Here is a 15,927-nt window from a genome sequence, read left to right as displayed (position 1 = left end):
GTTTGGATGTAATTTATTATTGCAGTCAGCAGGAATGTGATATCCTTGCCAGCATTTAATTACTAAACTTTTCTCCAAACTTCCCATCACCGAGACTCTCACTTGTTGGGCTCAATCTGCATGCCTAATAAAGCATTTACTGAGCATTTACTGAGGACGGTGAAACCATAAAGGATACCTAGAATGAATAGGAAAGAGGATCAGACACCTGCTCCAGGCCCACAGTATTCCAGCGTAATAGGGTAATTCATATAAATACCGACAGAAAGGAAAAGAGACAGGTTGTGGTTGTGGTTCTTGAGTCTGGACTCGGTCTCGAGTCCATTCTCAATTCTGCATATTGAAGGCATCGGTCTCTCACAGCATAAGAACTCAGACTTGACTTGGTCTCAGACAGTGTAGACTTGTGATAATTGTTAAAGATTGGTTAAGTTCACAAGACTTTAATCTATCTTTTTCTGATTTTTGAAACGAATATTAAAATTCCCCAGAAGAGATCAATAAAGTGCAAATCTAGTCTTTTCTTTATAATTATTTCAAATTAATGTCTCTGAAACATTGAAAAGATTGGAAACTGAAACATTCCTTTTTGGCGAGGGAAAAAAACTGCAAATCAATATTACAGAGTAGTGAATTTTTTACTTTAATTTGATGGTAGACTACTACAGTCATTGTGTTTACTTGGACTTGCACTGTTCTTGTGTCAGTTTACATAAGTTTTGACCCCATTAGTCTTGAGTTGGATTCACCACCTTTCAAGGGAAAATTCATTGATTTTCAACCTTATCTCTGTCTACCTGAGAGAGGGATAGCACATGAGAAACACCTGCAGTTGTTTCCAATTGCTTCTGCATCTCTGGGGCCAAGTGAGTCTGGCGGCAGTGAAACTGAGTTTTTTGGTGGCCGCCAAGTGACGCATCATGACGTCAGTTGGCGTTGGAAAAACTACAGCCTAGCAGGGTTTCTAATACTCTAATCAACTCCTAACTAACTCACTGTTGAGAAAACAGATCCTTGTTCTCTTGACTAAGCAGCATTTCTGCTGGTGTAAATTACTTCCCACAGGATTATATGGACGGCGGTACAGAAGCTTGCACGCAATGCATTCTGGACACTATGGGGAAGGCTCTGTGAACAAGACAACACTGCTTTCTCCATCAATATAGTATGCAGCGAGGACTTTATTGCTTCAATAGACTACATTACTCATCAGTACTGAACTGCACATACACAGAACCATCGGTAAAATTTCCCTTTAAGTCTCAAACCTTACTAACCCCTCTAAAGTAAGTTGACCAGATATTTGGAAACAAATCTGGGGACATTTGTGTCAGCCCCCCTGGCACAAAAAAAAAACAACCAACAAACCCCCACACATACATACATCATCACTGACAAATTCTCATTCTCAAGATTCATCTTCAGTTACAGTGTAGATTTGGATTAATGGGAATTCTGCCTGCAGTTAAAATTACATTTGTGGGGTTTTTTAAAAAGCCAAAGTCAATGTTTTCTGCAGCAACCTTGTAAAATTGTAAAATTAGTGAGTGTGTGCAAAAGTTGAGGAATTTGAGTCATGCTTGGAGTGGCTTTCACATAATTTTAAGAACCCCTTTGAATGAGAATAAATAAATTGGACTGTTAATTTCCACTCATAATAATCTAAAAAAAAATAGTCTGTGGGCAATCCAGGAGCATTTCTGGGGACGGTGCCAGTCGAGGAGAAGGCACCCAATCTGGAAACCGTCCTCAGAAAATGGATACATCTGGTCACCGTACCCTATATACCTGGTCTGGACCAGGCCCGGTTCTGTGTGTGTATGGGGGGGGGGAATTCCACCCAGATGATCAGGAAGGCCACACTACAAAGTTGCCATAGGGAGAAAAGACAATCTGACGAATTTTCTTTTTACAGAGAGCTGTTTATAAATGCCCTATTTTCTATTTTTGACCCAGCCTTCTTTGTGGCAAGTCATTCAGTAACATGTATCCACAAGGTGATCATACCAGTTTGATTGTGAATTGATTTGTGAATTATTGTCACAAGTAGTGTGCTATTAAGCAAACACTTAAAGACTATAGCATTAAGAATCAATAAGGGTTTCATACAAAGAAAGTGTGCCAAAGTCAAAGAGGAGACCTTATCTATAAGAGGTATATTTTTCAAGAGGTATGTTTTTTTTTCAAGGTAAGGGACAACAATGTCCTTGAGCAAGACACTGAATCCCCTAACTGCTCCTGATGAGCAGGTTGGCACCTTGCGTGGCAGCCTCCGCCATCAGTATATGAATGTGTGTGAGAATGTGAGGCATACATTGTAAAGTGGTTTGAGTGCTCAGTAGACAAGAAAAGTTCTATACATATGCAGTCCATTTACCATTTAGCTTCGCAAAGCCAGCCCAAAAATGTTGCTTTGCTCATTGTGGTCTGGAAAGGCTAAATAGGCATTCGAATGTGTTGTCCATGGGCATAGACCAAAATCACTTTGCAGGCTAATGGATCAGCCTATAATTAGTCAGAGCTGCAAATCATGTGATGTAGAACCGCACCGGCATATTTTCACATATACTGGTCAGTCCATGTAGCTAGCCTCATATGTGACCTCAGCTCTTGGTAATCTCTGAGATTCAGTCAGTCATAGTCACCCTACCATAGACATTTATGAGGAATAAATTAAAAAGGCCATTTTCACCTTTTCGCCAAGGTCTCTGAAGTTCTGCCAGTGGAGTATAATGTCGAGCTAGGGTGAAACAAATTTTTAAATCTAATATTTCGACGGTTTGTGCTGTTGAGTTTGAGTTCAAAGATGGCGCCATCTGCTGCACTTTTTTGCAGTACAAGCCGTCAAAATATTAGATTTAAATATTTGTTTCACACCATCTTAACCTTTTTCCTATCCATGGGATTGTAGAGATTTAGGGATCGTGAGTATACCTTCACAGGTGCTATAGCTCAGCGTTTCCCAACCCAGTCCTCAAGGAACCCCCTATCCTGCAGATTTTTATTGTAACCCTGCATAGGTATCCCTGCTTGTACTTAGTCAACCAATCATCTCAGGCCCTTAATTATGCAAGGTGTGCAACATCTGACATAATTCATTGCTGATTGGTTGAATAACTTCAAACAGGTACCTATTCAGGGTTGCAAAGAAAATATGCAGGCTAGGGGTTCCTTGAGGACTGGGTTGGGAAACACTGCTATAGCTGACTGAAAACAGTAAAAAAAATAGCCTTTTGAATTTAAATCAAATAGCTGCCTATGGTAAATTGATGTGACCGAATTTGTGTTACAGAAGACTACGAAAAGCTTAGGTCACATATGGGGCTATCCGTGCTATTTATACAGCCAAATTAGTATGGCTGTATGCAATTCTTGCCAGCTTTGTAAATAACTGGAAAAAGGTTCTTTATATCTACTTCCACGATTAACCTCTCCTGGCGCAACCACCATCTTCATTTTCAAAACATGGCGCGCTTGTTGTCGTCATCATCTAAACCGCTCCCCATAGTTCATTGAGTGGTCTGGCTTCAAATCGCTAGGCGCAATCTGCTTCTGCTTCTCTTCTGCTTCTGCTTCGTCTTCTTTTCCTTCTTCCTCTTCTTCTTCGCCTCCTTCTTCTTCGTGTTTTATGGCAGTTGGCAAACTGGCCACAATCGATTCTTATTGGATACTGTCCAGACTACTAACTCACAGCGAATTAAACTGTGGCAAGCATCGTGAGGCTTAAAAAAACCCCATAGATAACCCCAAACCCACCCAAAATATCTTAATGAACAACCCCCCCCCCCCCAATCAGTGTAGTTTAGAACCGGCTCTGGTCTGAAGTTGGACTTGGGTGTTCTTGACTTAAAGTCTAGCTAGGGCTAATAGCTTAAGTTTTGCAATCACATTACCCTCTCAGGACGTCCGTCCCTCCCCTCCTCTTCGCCCTGCTCGCCCGGGGCTCGCTGTCTCCGGCAGCCGTCACCTCCGCCGCCTCTCCAAACTCCACGAAGAGCGCCAGCAGCGTCACCAGCACCACCAACAGCCGACACGCACTGTCCAGCATCTCTACTCCAAAGTTTTCGAGCTTCCGCGTTTGGTGAGACCAAAATGAGCCTTTCTCTGAACAGGTCTGCCGTTCTACCTCAAACGCCCTCTGCGCAGCCTCGAGTCAAAGCTGCAAAACAATCAAATTCGGGGGGGGGGGGGGACGTAGAGGAGCTTGCAGGAGATGCTGCGCACACAATGGAAAAACAACTTCAACTTCTGCTGCACCGTAAGGGGATAGCTGATGTGACATGAAGGAAAAGTGTAAAGTTGAACTATCGATGTGTTGGGAATCATTAAAGCTCATAGTTGGTGTGGTTTGTTTTTATATATATATATATATATATATATATATATATATATATATATATATATATATATATATATATTATAAATATGTATATATGTGCATATATATATATATATATTATAAATATGTATATATATATATATAAAGGGCGGCGTGCAAATTTGCCTGCGAGTGTGCGTGGTTATACTTTACCTTCTCTCCCGAGCAGGAGATACGCCTCAGACCCGACAGAGGACTTAAAACTCTGGTCTTGCAGACTCAACTTGCAGCTTTTCCTGGGTGAAAGTTTGCAATAAAATCGTTTTTTCAAACTCAGACGAGCCAGTCAAACTGTTCGACGAAGTGTTATAAAAAGATGCGCATCGTAGCTTCTTTGGTGGAACCCTGCGCATCCAGCTGTGTGTTGATTTTGCATGGATATGTTAGAGGCGTTGATGCATTCCAGAGGATGAGAATAGCAAAACTTCTTTCTCTCCCTCTTTCTCCTTCACTCTCTCACAGACGAGCTCTTTCCCCCATCCCTGCCCTACTCAACTTTCTCTCCCAATTTTTTTTTTGTTCCGCTCTCGCGATACGAAAAAATACCAGTGTAAATTATGTTCAGCAATTTAGGCACTAAGAGAGCCAGGGACTATCTAAGTTACATTCAAGACGCGGTGGCTTGGCTCCAAAGTCAGAGACAGCGTTTTACACATGTCTGCATCTCTGTAATGGTGTTATGAATAAAACTATGAGACATTTTTTAGGTATGGTAAAAACAGTTGTCCAGTCTCAGCATTTTAAACGTTGCGCACCTATTAACATAAGAAGAAGAAGAAGAAGAAAAACTGGGAAATGATGACAGCTGACTCCTGTGAATATATACTGTATACACATTAAGCCTTTCGTATGGGTTTATATTCGTGCAGCGCTGTTCAAATTTATGCAACCCTCTGACAAATTCTCGCTAAATCCGTGAATAATTTACAAACTACCTCATGTCTCGTAGTGCCCCACCCAGCATATGTAGTCCGTCAGTCTGGCTTCGCTCTTCCAGTATACTAACGAATGTATAACAGAAGGAACCTCCCATCCTTCCCATATGTTGCTATCCTCTTCATTCCCATGCATTAGACTCTCGTGTCCTCCCCTCCTTCCTTTCACATTTGCCTGCTGGGATGTCCAAACACTGCATCAATCAACGTTTTATCAAATCTCATGTGCTGATAGTGTGTGTATGAATCAAATGTTTACAATTGGATTACAGGCAAACTGGATTATGTGTCACTTCGGCTGTGAAATACTACATGATCACTGTAGAATTGCCTCTTCGGCGATTATAGGGCATGACAAAACTTTGTACAAGACCTTTTTTTTTTAATTCGCTTAGAGCCTCTCGTATTAAACAAGCGTCAGGAGGGAATTCCCATACTCCTGTTGGGAAAGCATTGGCAGTGGTTTGTCTGAGCGGCTCTGGCAGGTGTTCTGCCTTGTGTAGTATTTCATCTGGCACAGAGGCCGAATGTGGGTATGTTTACTGGTAATGGTGCGAAGATGGATGTCTACGAAGGAATGGAGCATCCAGACAAGAGGGCAGAGGGGGTGGGGGGATGGGTAGAGGGGGGTGGTCCAGGGGAGGGGAGAGAGATGGGTCCTGGGATGAGTAAGAGGAATACGAGTGTCAGCGGGAGAATTTGAAGGCGATCTCAGGGAAGAGGAGAGCAAACTCTGGGGAAGAGATGAAACCGGGTCAAGGAATAGAGGAATGACGGGGTTTTGGTGAAAGGCAGTGAGCACAAGTGGCCACTGTTGGTTGGAATGGATGATTATTTTGACAGTAGGGCAGCCCCTCCCAGCCCGACTCCCTTGGTGGGAGAACAAGGGAACTGAGATCACCTTCTGCAAACGCGTGACCTGGGTGTGACATTTGGGGTTGGGGTTGGGATCTGGGGAAATCATTTTTTTGGTGTGTTTGAGGATGGGGAGCCGGGGGGAAGTGACAATAGTGCACAAACAATATAAACACAATGTGGAAAGCAGCCTCTTGGTGGCCAGTGACAAATCTCTGTATGCTCTCCAAAGTTTCCCTATTTCATCCTTCCCTTCTTTGGCTTGTCTGCTGCACGCTATGAAACCATGAGTGATGTTGGTTAATCCCTTTACCTGTTACAGTGTAGGTCTACGTTTGTGAGTTTGTGCGCGCGTGTGTGTACTTGTGTGGGTGTGTGCGCGCGCGTGTGTCAGTCCAGTCAAGGCATACGTCCTGCATCATTTGCGATGATCCATGCTGAAGTGCCAGCAAGTTCACAGCCACACTGTATGGGCACAACAAATACATGCATCACATAGAAACACACACATATGTGCACAAACAAACTCATCCCATATTTGCCGAGTGGCACTTGTCACGTCACGCAAGAGTTTTTGGCTCAAGTGCTCTGCTGCAAGCTTGTTGCTACGCATCTAGTAGCTTTACTTAAACTCAGGGCTCTTATCGACGTGATAAAGAGCAGGAGAAACGCTGTGCCAAACAGAGCAAGGTTGCCCTCTTCTCTTCCCTGACAGAACTGATTTTTTTAATAGTAAGACACCGCCCCCTGCCCTCCTGTTCCACCCCTTCCTCTATGTCTCAATCCATCCTGCGCTCTTTTAATCCCTCTACCGTTGGTAAGTGAGTAAAGGTTTCATTTTAGGCAATGTTTACTCCTGAGTCCTGAAATGGCTGAACTTCAAAGCCCCCAAAATAGCGCGACTGAGACAAAAGTTGGCTTAACGATGAAACAGTTAAACACTCGTGGTCGCTAGCTGTGTCTACATATTCCCAGACTGGCATCGGCAGACCTTCAGATGCTGAAAATCCCCCCGCTGTACTCGATCAGCCCATGGTCGGTGCGTCAAGACGTAGCGACATATTGCATTGTTTAGCCCCCATAACCTGTCTCCCCGACGCATATTTATTATGCCTATATGTCCCATATATACCCGAGACAGTTCTTAATAGCTCAGATTGAGATCGTCTCTAGCTGTGCTGAGAGCAGCAACTGTAGCGAGACTTTCTCACACTGTGTGTTGTCTTTGGCTCCACCAGCCATGGTTCATTTCCTTTTGTCTTCTGCAGCACAACTGCTGCCAATATTCATGTGAAATATTTCAAGAAAATGAGCTCAAGCAGAATGAGTCCTCTCCCCCCCCCCTTCCTTTGTGGCTGTCTTGCGCGCACGCGCTCGCGCGCGTGTGTATGTGTTTGTATGTGTGTTTGATAGGTTTGTCTGTGATTTTTTTTGGGGGGGGGGTCTGACCTCTATCTTCTTTGTCGTGAAAATAATAGTGTTGGAATTTAATCATCTGCTGGGCTGGGCCTTCTATTATCACATATGGTCTTCTTCAGTATCACACAGCACACACACATTCAGTGCAGATCTTGAGCACAAAATCAAGCATAACCACCATGAAGCTCTGAGGAGTCTTTCTTCCTTACAAGGATCATTTTCCACCAGTCCCAGGTATCCATGAGCCATGCATGAACTAATTTCTTAGAGGAAACAAATCCCCAAAACACAAACGCACAATGTTTTGTATCATACCACTCTGTAACTGGTGACGTCCCAGCACAGCATGGAGGCTTCTTTAAACAACAGTGATGAAGAGGCGAGGACCATCAAGTGGTCAGTATGAGTCATCTCTCCGAGCATCCTGGGAGTAGAGTTTAATGACTATCGCGCTGGATGGTCTTCAACTATGCTCTGCCTCTGGCTTTATCCTTTGCCAAAGAAACAGAACATCACGTGCCCCCACCCCCAGCCCCCACCCTCACATACGCGTCCATCCCCATCCCCACTCCACAAAAGAAGTGAGATCTTACAGTCTTACGGTCCTCCTCCGGTCTCCATTTTACCATTCCATCCGACCATCTGACTCTAATTCAGATAAACATCCATCCCCTCGCTCTCGGCTCTGTTCAACAAGCCTGCTTCACACACTTGTATCTGTGTGACGGTACATGTCGGTGACAGTCTTCACATGCGCGTGACCACCCAGGAGGTCACGCGCATACTCAGGTTTGAAGGGGGTTTTACGTGCATCCGTATTCGGGGATCTGCCTGACACATGCAAAATGAACAATAGCACACGCAAACGCGCAAACGCTGCGCACATGCAGACAGTCATAGATGCATATGCACACGCATGCAAATGCACACATGCACACACGTGTACATGCAGATTCATTCAGAGGATGTATCCTCAGGGGCACAGTGATTAGTACTTTGGGTTAGAATCGTCCTTCCAGTCTGGTCTATCTGCCCACTTATCTACCCTCAACATGTGATTTATTCGGCGTTGGTGTGCCCCACACAAATCTGACCATCTTAGGGATGGAAAACATTCCCCGCTGAGTTTTCCCGCCAGGGCTTCACAGCCGCCATCTGCGAGAGACACTTAGCGCAGATGTAGAAACCCATAAACACACTCCATGCAAATAGACGCATAGATAAATATACAAATGTACACAGTGCACGAGTACCGAGCTGAGTGTGTTATGCCATCTACTTCAGCAGCGTAAATAAAGTCCGACTTCACCACAACAAAAAAGAGCAACTTTATAATTAACAGAGGAAGGAAGGCTCTAATAATATGAGACGAGCAAAGGAGTGCATCGAGGAAGGAGCGATGAGGACGTCGGCAGACAGAGGGGGGGGGTTGTCAACACGGACCGATGAAAAGGTAGGGATGATGTGAAGGAGTGAGCAGCACTGAGAGGAAGTTGAGCATGACAATGAGTCACTGATTCATCTCTCCCGGAGTTTGTCAGGGTCCAACTTTCGATCTCAGCCCTTTTAAAACTCCAAAGGAAAAGCAGCGTGTACGGTGGGTGCATAGAGTGAGGGAATGGCAGAGGAATGGAGAAAGAAAGGGGGAAAACCGCTGAGGAAATGGTCGCCTTTTGAAGTGGGCCAACAGAAAACTCTTGATTTGAGTCTCCCACAACTGAGTCCTGGAATCCCCACCTTCTCATCATCACCGTCACAACGCACATGGACATGCACACACACATACGTGCACGCGTGCAAGCACACACACACACACACAAACACACACACACACACACACACACACACACACACACACACAATTCCAATCCACTGGTCCAGAGTATAAAAACACAAGCATTTCCAGGCAATATACTTAGCCAAGTGGCAGATCAGCATGGCTGGGCTCTCACACACACTCACACACACACACACTCACACACAGACACACACACACACGCACACACTTTGAACTGCAGCTAGCTGAGTAAGAAGTGAAATTGACCTAGTTTCCAAAACAGCAGTGATAAAGTGGGAAGATGGAAGATTGGAGAGGTGAAAGAACTCTAGGCCATGCTATGCGTGGGGACACAACCTTTCCTCCAGTCTGTCTGGTTTTAAAGGAAAATGGTGCACGTATGTGCACTAATGCATGTGTGTGTGTGTGTGTGTGTGTGTGTGTGTGTGTGTGTGTGTGTGTGTGTGTGTGTGTGTGTGTGTGTGTGTGTGTGTGTGTGTGTGTGTGTGTTTGTGTGTGTGGTTTCTCAACTCCTAAATTTGTCCTTCCTTCAGTCCATACACCAACAAGTGCTCCCGCGACAATGCCAAGCTGAGGGTCCAGAGGGGCCAAGGACTGTGGCTGAGCTCAGGGCCTAAAGCCTCGAGTCTGAGGACGTGAGTAAGCGGTCAACCATATGGCAAGTCCCGATCGTTGGTGACCTGTCTTCAATTAACAGAAACATAGAACAAAGAACAAAAAAAAAATCCAAATAATTAATCACTTTGGAGCTTGATTTACTGTATTAAACAGGGGATCATTTCCTTTAATAACCATCCAGCTCGATATTGGCACATCAGTAACCACAGCAGAATGGTTCAGCGGCCAAGGCTAGTTTGGTTTCCTGTGAGATCTGAACTCTGACTCCGATAACGTTGAAATGTAGAACAATTTCACGCTCCTGTATTGTCAGCATTGTTTATGACTTTAATTGTCTCTGTGAGGCAATTCAGTCTCTGGGAACACTTTCTTAGCGTGCATTGATATGTGTTTGCATGTGTGCGTGGGTGTGTGTGTGTGTGTCTGTGTGTGTCTTTTCATAGACGGAGGTTCTCCGCTTTATTCTGCAGAGGAATGTGATAAGTCTCATGCTTTTCCTTCATCGTTTGAATCTAAACTATAAGGTGAGGGACCTAATGAGGAATCTATCTATGTCATTATCATCCCTATCAGAGATAGGCTGGCTGGGTTCGAGGAATGCACACACATGCTCCAACGTGTGCATGCAAAACACGGCTGCAGCGATCAAGGTTAAGCGAGTGTGTTCCTTCTCTCTGTCTTCAGGGGCCTAATGTTAGGCTGAGCAGCAAACATCTGTGCTATATTGCACAGATGCAATATAATCTTTTTAGCAATGCATATAACCAGTGAAGTTCTCACTTACTAACGTTTACATTCAATCTTTATTTACAGGCGTATCACGCGATATACTCTCAGCTGAGGTTTGGAGTCCATCACTGCAATAATTATATCATTTTGCATTATTTCATTACTTTATTTTATTCTCTTGTTTATCTACTGGTAACCTGCACATAATATTGCTTTTCAACCAGCGATCACGCTGGAAATGGATAAATGGAAAACACTGCATGTGTTCCAAACACCTTTCTTTGTTCCATCCATCCATCCATTATCCAAACCGCTTATCCTGCTCTCAGGGTCGCGGGATGCTGGAGCCTATCCCAGCAGTATTGGGCGGCAAGCCGGGAGACACCCTGGACAGGCCGCCAGGCCATCACAGGGCTGACACTCACACACACACTTTCACACCAAGGGACAATTTAGTTCCTCCGATTCACCTGACCTACATGTCTGGACTGAGGGAGGAAACCGGAGCACCCGGAGGAAAACCACGCAGACACGGGGAGAACATGCAAACTCCACACAGAGGATGACCCGGGACGACCCCCAAGGTTGGACTATCTTGGGGCTCGAACCCAGGACCTTCTTGCTTCCTTTCTCTGTTATATCTGGATAAACACAATCATTTCTACGCATGTACATAGCCTACAATTCGTATCCAAAGCATGTGAAACCAGACTTTTCTGGTTTGCCTCATTAATAGTCTATATTAATTGTGGTAGCCAGATGCATGAGGGGAAAAAAAAGATATCTCATTGTCATTTCATACTTCCTACGTCCAATTTTAGCCGAGAGATCCAAATCCCTTTTTACAACTGACTACCCTCGCTTAATCCCCCAGCAATAGAGCCAACACACACATTTGCTCCTGTGCACATACTGAAATGTTAAGTGGGTGAGAAACAAGTTAAGCCGTTAGGCTCGAGGACAGTGACAGTGACCTAAGCATCGTTCCCTGGAGCTGCGCACATTAGGGTGACCAAGAAATGACCAGTTCTTGACAGAATTTTATGATGGTTGTCGTAAATTTGGCAACATCAGTTCAGCATCAGCATATATATATAATCCAGTGAGTCAAGTGAATTCTTTATTAGACAGTACAAGCCTGTTTCATGCCATAAGTAATCGTCAGCTGTCAATAAAGTTACTCGCGTAGCTTTATTGACAGGTTATTTATTTATTGACAGCTTGTTTATTTATCGGCTGATGATTGCTTACAGCATGAAACAGGCTTGTACTGTTTCATAAAGAATTTACTTGACTCACTGGATTATATATATATATATATATATATGAATCACATTGGCAGCTGATGAGTGCGTGACATACGAAACAAGCTTGTACTGAAATGCATTAAAGTTTCTTTCCTACATCTATCTTTATATATAGATTCTTTATATATAGAATCTATATCTTTATATATAGATATTAATCTACAGATATTAATTACCGTAGTAATGTAGACACACTTTGGGAAACTGTAGGTAATCGAAGCCATTAACAGTATCCATGCAAATGCCCCCCCCTTCTTTTCTCCCCAATTGTACTTGGCCAATTAACCCATTCTTCCACCCCCTCTGCCGATCCGGGGAGGGCTGCAGACTACCACATGCCTCCTCCGATACACGTGGAGTCGCCAGTCGCTTCTTTTCACCTGACAGTGAGGAGTTTCACCAGGAGGACGTAGCGCGTGGGAAGATCACGCTATTCCCCCCCAGTTCCCCTCGAACAGGCGGGCCGGCCAACCAACCAGAGGAGGCGCTAGTGCAGCGACCAGGATACATACCCACATCCGCCTTTCCACCCGCAGACATGGACAACGCCCGACCAAGCCAGAGGTAACACGGGGATTTGAACCGGCGATCCCCGTGTCGGTAGGCAACAGAATAGACCACCATGCCACCCGGACCCATGCAACTTCTTTTGCCAATGTCCTTTTTGCTGTAATCAGCAACCATTAGTATTGTAGCGAATTAGGGGGGCAGCCCGGGAACCGCCACGGCAGGGACGCGAACCCATGTCTCCCACTCCGCAAGCGACTACGTTTACCAGTAGACTAAAGGGGTCCTACCCGTTAGCCAAGGGCTACCGAGCCTATTCATCGGTGATCATTACAGTATTCAAAGAGAGGTGGTTAGTGAAAAGCTGGTGCAGCTAACAAAAGCTAACATTTAGGGAGTAATCCCCCCAACAATGGTTGGTCAGTAACACCTGCAAGGCTGACAAACCTCGCTGACATTGTCCCTTGATGAAGGGTCAGGGGGAAATAAAAACACACAATTTGCAGGAAGAAAAAAAAAACAACCACCTCACAGTTTTGACAGCACATGACCAACAGCGGGCCACACGTGTCCGAGAGAATGGCATCACACACTATGTCATTGTTGTTCTTGGTGAGCTGCGTTGGGTGAGGCCCGAGTGACTCAGAGACGATCTGGACTGAGAAAAAAACGGAGGCGAGGCAAATAATGGCACCAGTCTCGGCTCATGATAGATATTGTGCATCAAGCTGGCAGCAGATGCAGGTGAACACGTCCAGGTTGGGTTTAGCGTGGCTGTTTAGTATGCATGTTGAGTCAAGTGGGTTCAGATGTAGACAGGAGCCGCTCTGGTCTAAGCAGCCAGAATCGAGAGTCTGAGCCGGAGTCTGTTTCAAAAGTGACCTAATTCAAGGTTGCAAAAAAAAGGAAAAAGAGAAAAAAAATCGGGAGCAAAATTTTTCAGTCAACTCTGGTCACACTAAGACAATTTCGATGTAAAGTGGGGAGATTTGCGCATGGATGTTTTGACTAATGTCAGTGTTTCTCCGTCTCCTATGTGGTTTCTTCGCTCGGATCCTTTTCTCCTATTATCTGGGAATTCCCTGAAGCCAGTCTGACAAGCCGCGCAGTGCTGAGGGTGATTAATAAGGGTGAGACCCTCCCAAGCCTCTCTCAGAGGAGGACCAGGGCCACGGCCCGGGAATAGTCATCAGCATAGTTTGAGTACACAGTCATTCCTTACTTTACCAGAAACTAAGCGACAGACGACGGAAAGCCAAGGGAGAAGGGTCTCAGCGCCAAATATTAACTGTTAACTACGAGTCATTTTCACTCTTTCCATAAAAACAACCGTTTAAATGGGATCAAGGTAACCCCTCTACTTTAGAACCTGTTTATCCCCCCCCCCACACACACACACACACACACATCATTCTGGCCCTCACTGACATCTTGCTGGATGAAATTAGACTCATATACAGTTATTTGATTTTCTACCTTCAAATAATATGTGGTAGCCATGGAATTAAACCCATAATTATTCCAGTATTGGCAGACAGCTTTCCTCCTCACTCAGACGATGCGTGGGCTGCAGACAAGAAGGTCCTTCCAAAGGAAGACAGCGCCATCGTGTGGAGGAAAAATGTAGTTTTTTTTAGTGGAAACCATGACTCTTCTTAGTTGATCATATTCACTCTCCCAGCCATGTCAAAACAAAGCTACTCGAGTCGTGTGTGTGCGTGCGCGCTTGTGCGTGCATGAGCGTGCGCGTGTTTAGAATTTAGGAGCAGACGTCCACGAGCGCTGAGATACTCAACAAGCAAAAGGATGTGGTGGCCAGTGATACAGAGAAATTGCAAAAAAAATCAATGAGAAGAGGATCCTTCAAAATAAAACTTTTATTGACGTATCAACAAAGTCTGAGTCAGCGAAAAACAGACAAAAGCCTCCCTTCTCTTTATACCTTTTACAAATCTAGTGAACAATCTGCTTGCGTCAGTCAATGTCCTGCTGTTAATCAGGGTTCTTGTTGATCAAGACATGTTGGCGGAGCAGGAGTCTCTCTATCGATGTAAGGATGACGTTAGGATGTCTTCAGTCATCGCCCTTTGACAGTCTAATGGTTGTCTGGATATGCTGCTACTACTGCTGCTACTGTTTCCTGCATAATAATGGTTACACTTACATGATGGAATGTCACTTATCATACTTTTGGGCATAGACAAGTTTATCTTCTACTAACGTTATGTCCTGGTTATATGGCCTTGTGCTACTTGCCGCACTTGTTTGTCACTCTAGTCCCATGAAATGATGGATACCCACATGTGCCCTTACGTACTACCATAAGGATAAACGCACTACAGTTAAAGCTGCACTCTTAGACGACATTTTAAATGCAGCGGAGACTTGGCTTCAGAGACTTCATATGTGATGCTGTGTCCTTCATCCAGCTCTGGGATCACTCATTCAGCAGAGGTGCTGCAGCTATTATGTGGCTGGAGGGGGGGGGGGGCACAAACCACAATACTGTGAAACGCTTACAAAGATAATGATGAGAACAACATAGCTCTGTAACGTATAAAAAGTAGTTTTGGAGATATTTTGTTGTTGAAAGCATCAAAAGATTGGAGAAGTTATATGGAATGGCTCCTCCATAAAGAGCTCGCAGGTGAAGAGCCTATAACATCTTTTTTTTTCTGGAATACAACACTTCATCCTGATCCATAAGAATAGGTGGGTTTATTTGCTGCTCAATATCCATAACAAAAAAATAATAATAATAATAATAATAATAATAATAATAATAAGATAATAATAGATTACATTTATATAGCGCTTCAAGCTTGATACCCAATGCGCTATTCATAGTTGAACACTTGTCGTGAAACATTCCTGTAAAATGATGATATTGTGCCCACAATGGACCATGATGGATCGTGTTCTGTACAAGTTATGCCCAGGGAGCTGTGTAAAAAATTTTTTTACATAAGTCTGTAGCCGACCCTTGCCCATCCTCACAGGGCATAACAGCCTTGCATTTATTCATGTACAAACGGGACCCAAGACCAACCTGTATCAGTGTCTTCACCTGAGAAGAGCTAATATCTTCCCTCCATGCAAACCGTGACCTCACCTTGTGGGTGTAATAAAGGTTATGCTGTCATGTAGCAGTAGGCCCTAAGAAGTCATTTTTCACATCATGAGAGAATTGAATGAGTCCCGTGTAAGGTGCATGCTGTGGTCAGAGTCACGCCGCCAGTATAGACAGGTAGGATGACACCAGTCTGCAGGTTGATTTGACCCTGAGCAGCAGACACTCCTTTGTGTTGAGTCTGGTGGTCACAAAATCGCTGTCATTTTAGTCTGCAGTGCTTTGATTACATTTGTGAAGGTATATTTGTG

Source organism: Lampris incognitus, chromosome 4, assembly GCF_029633865.1.
Source record: "Lampris incognitus isolate fLamInc1 chromosome 4, fLamInc1.hap2, whole genome shotgun sequence".
Lineage (NCBI taxonomy): Eukaryota > Metazoa > Chordata > Actinopteri > Lampriformes > Lampridae > Lampris > Lampris incognitus.
The sequence above is the reverse complement of the archived record's forward strand: the minus strand, read 5'-3'. Positions refer to the sequence as shown.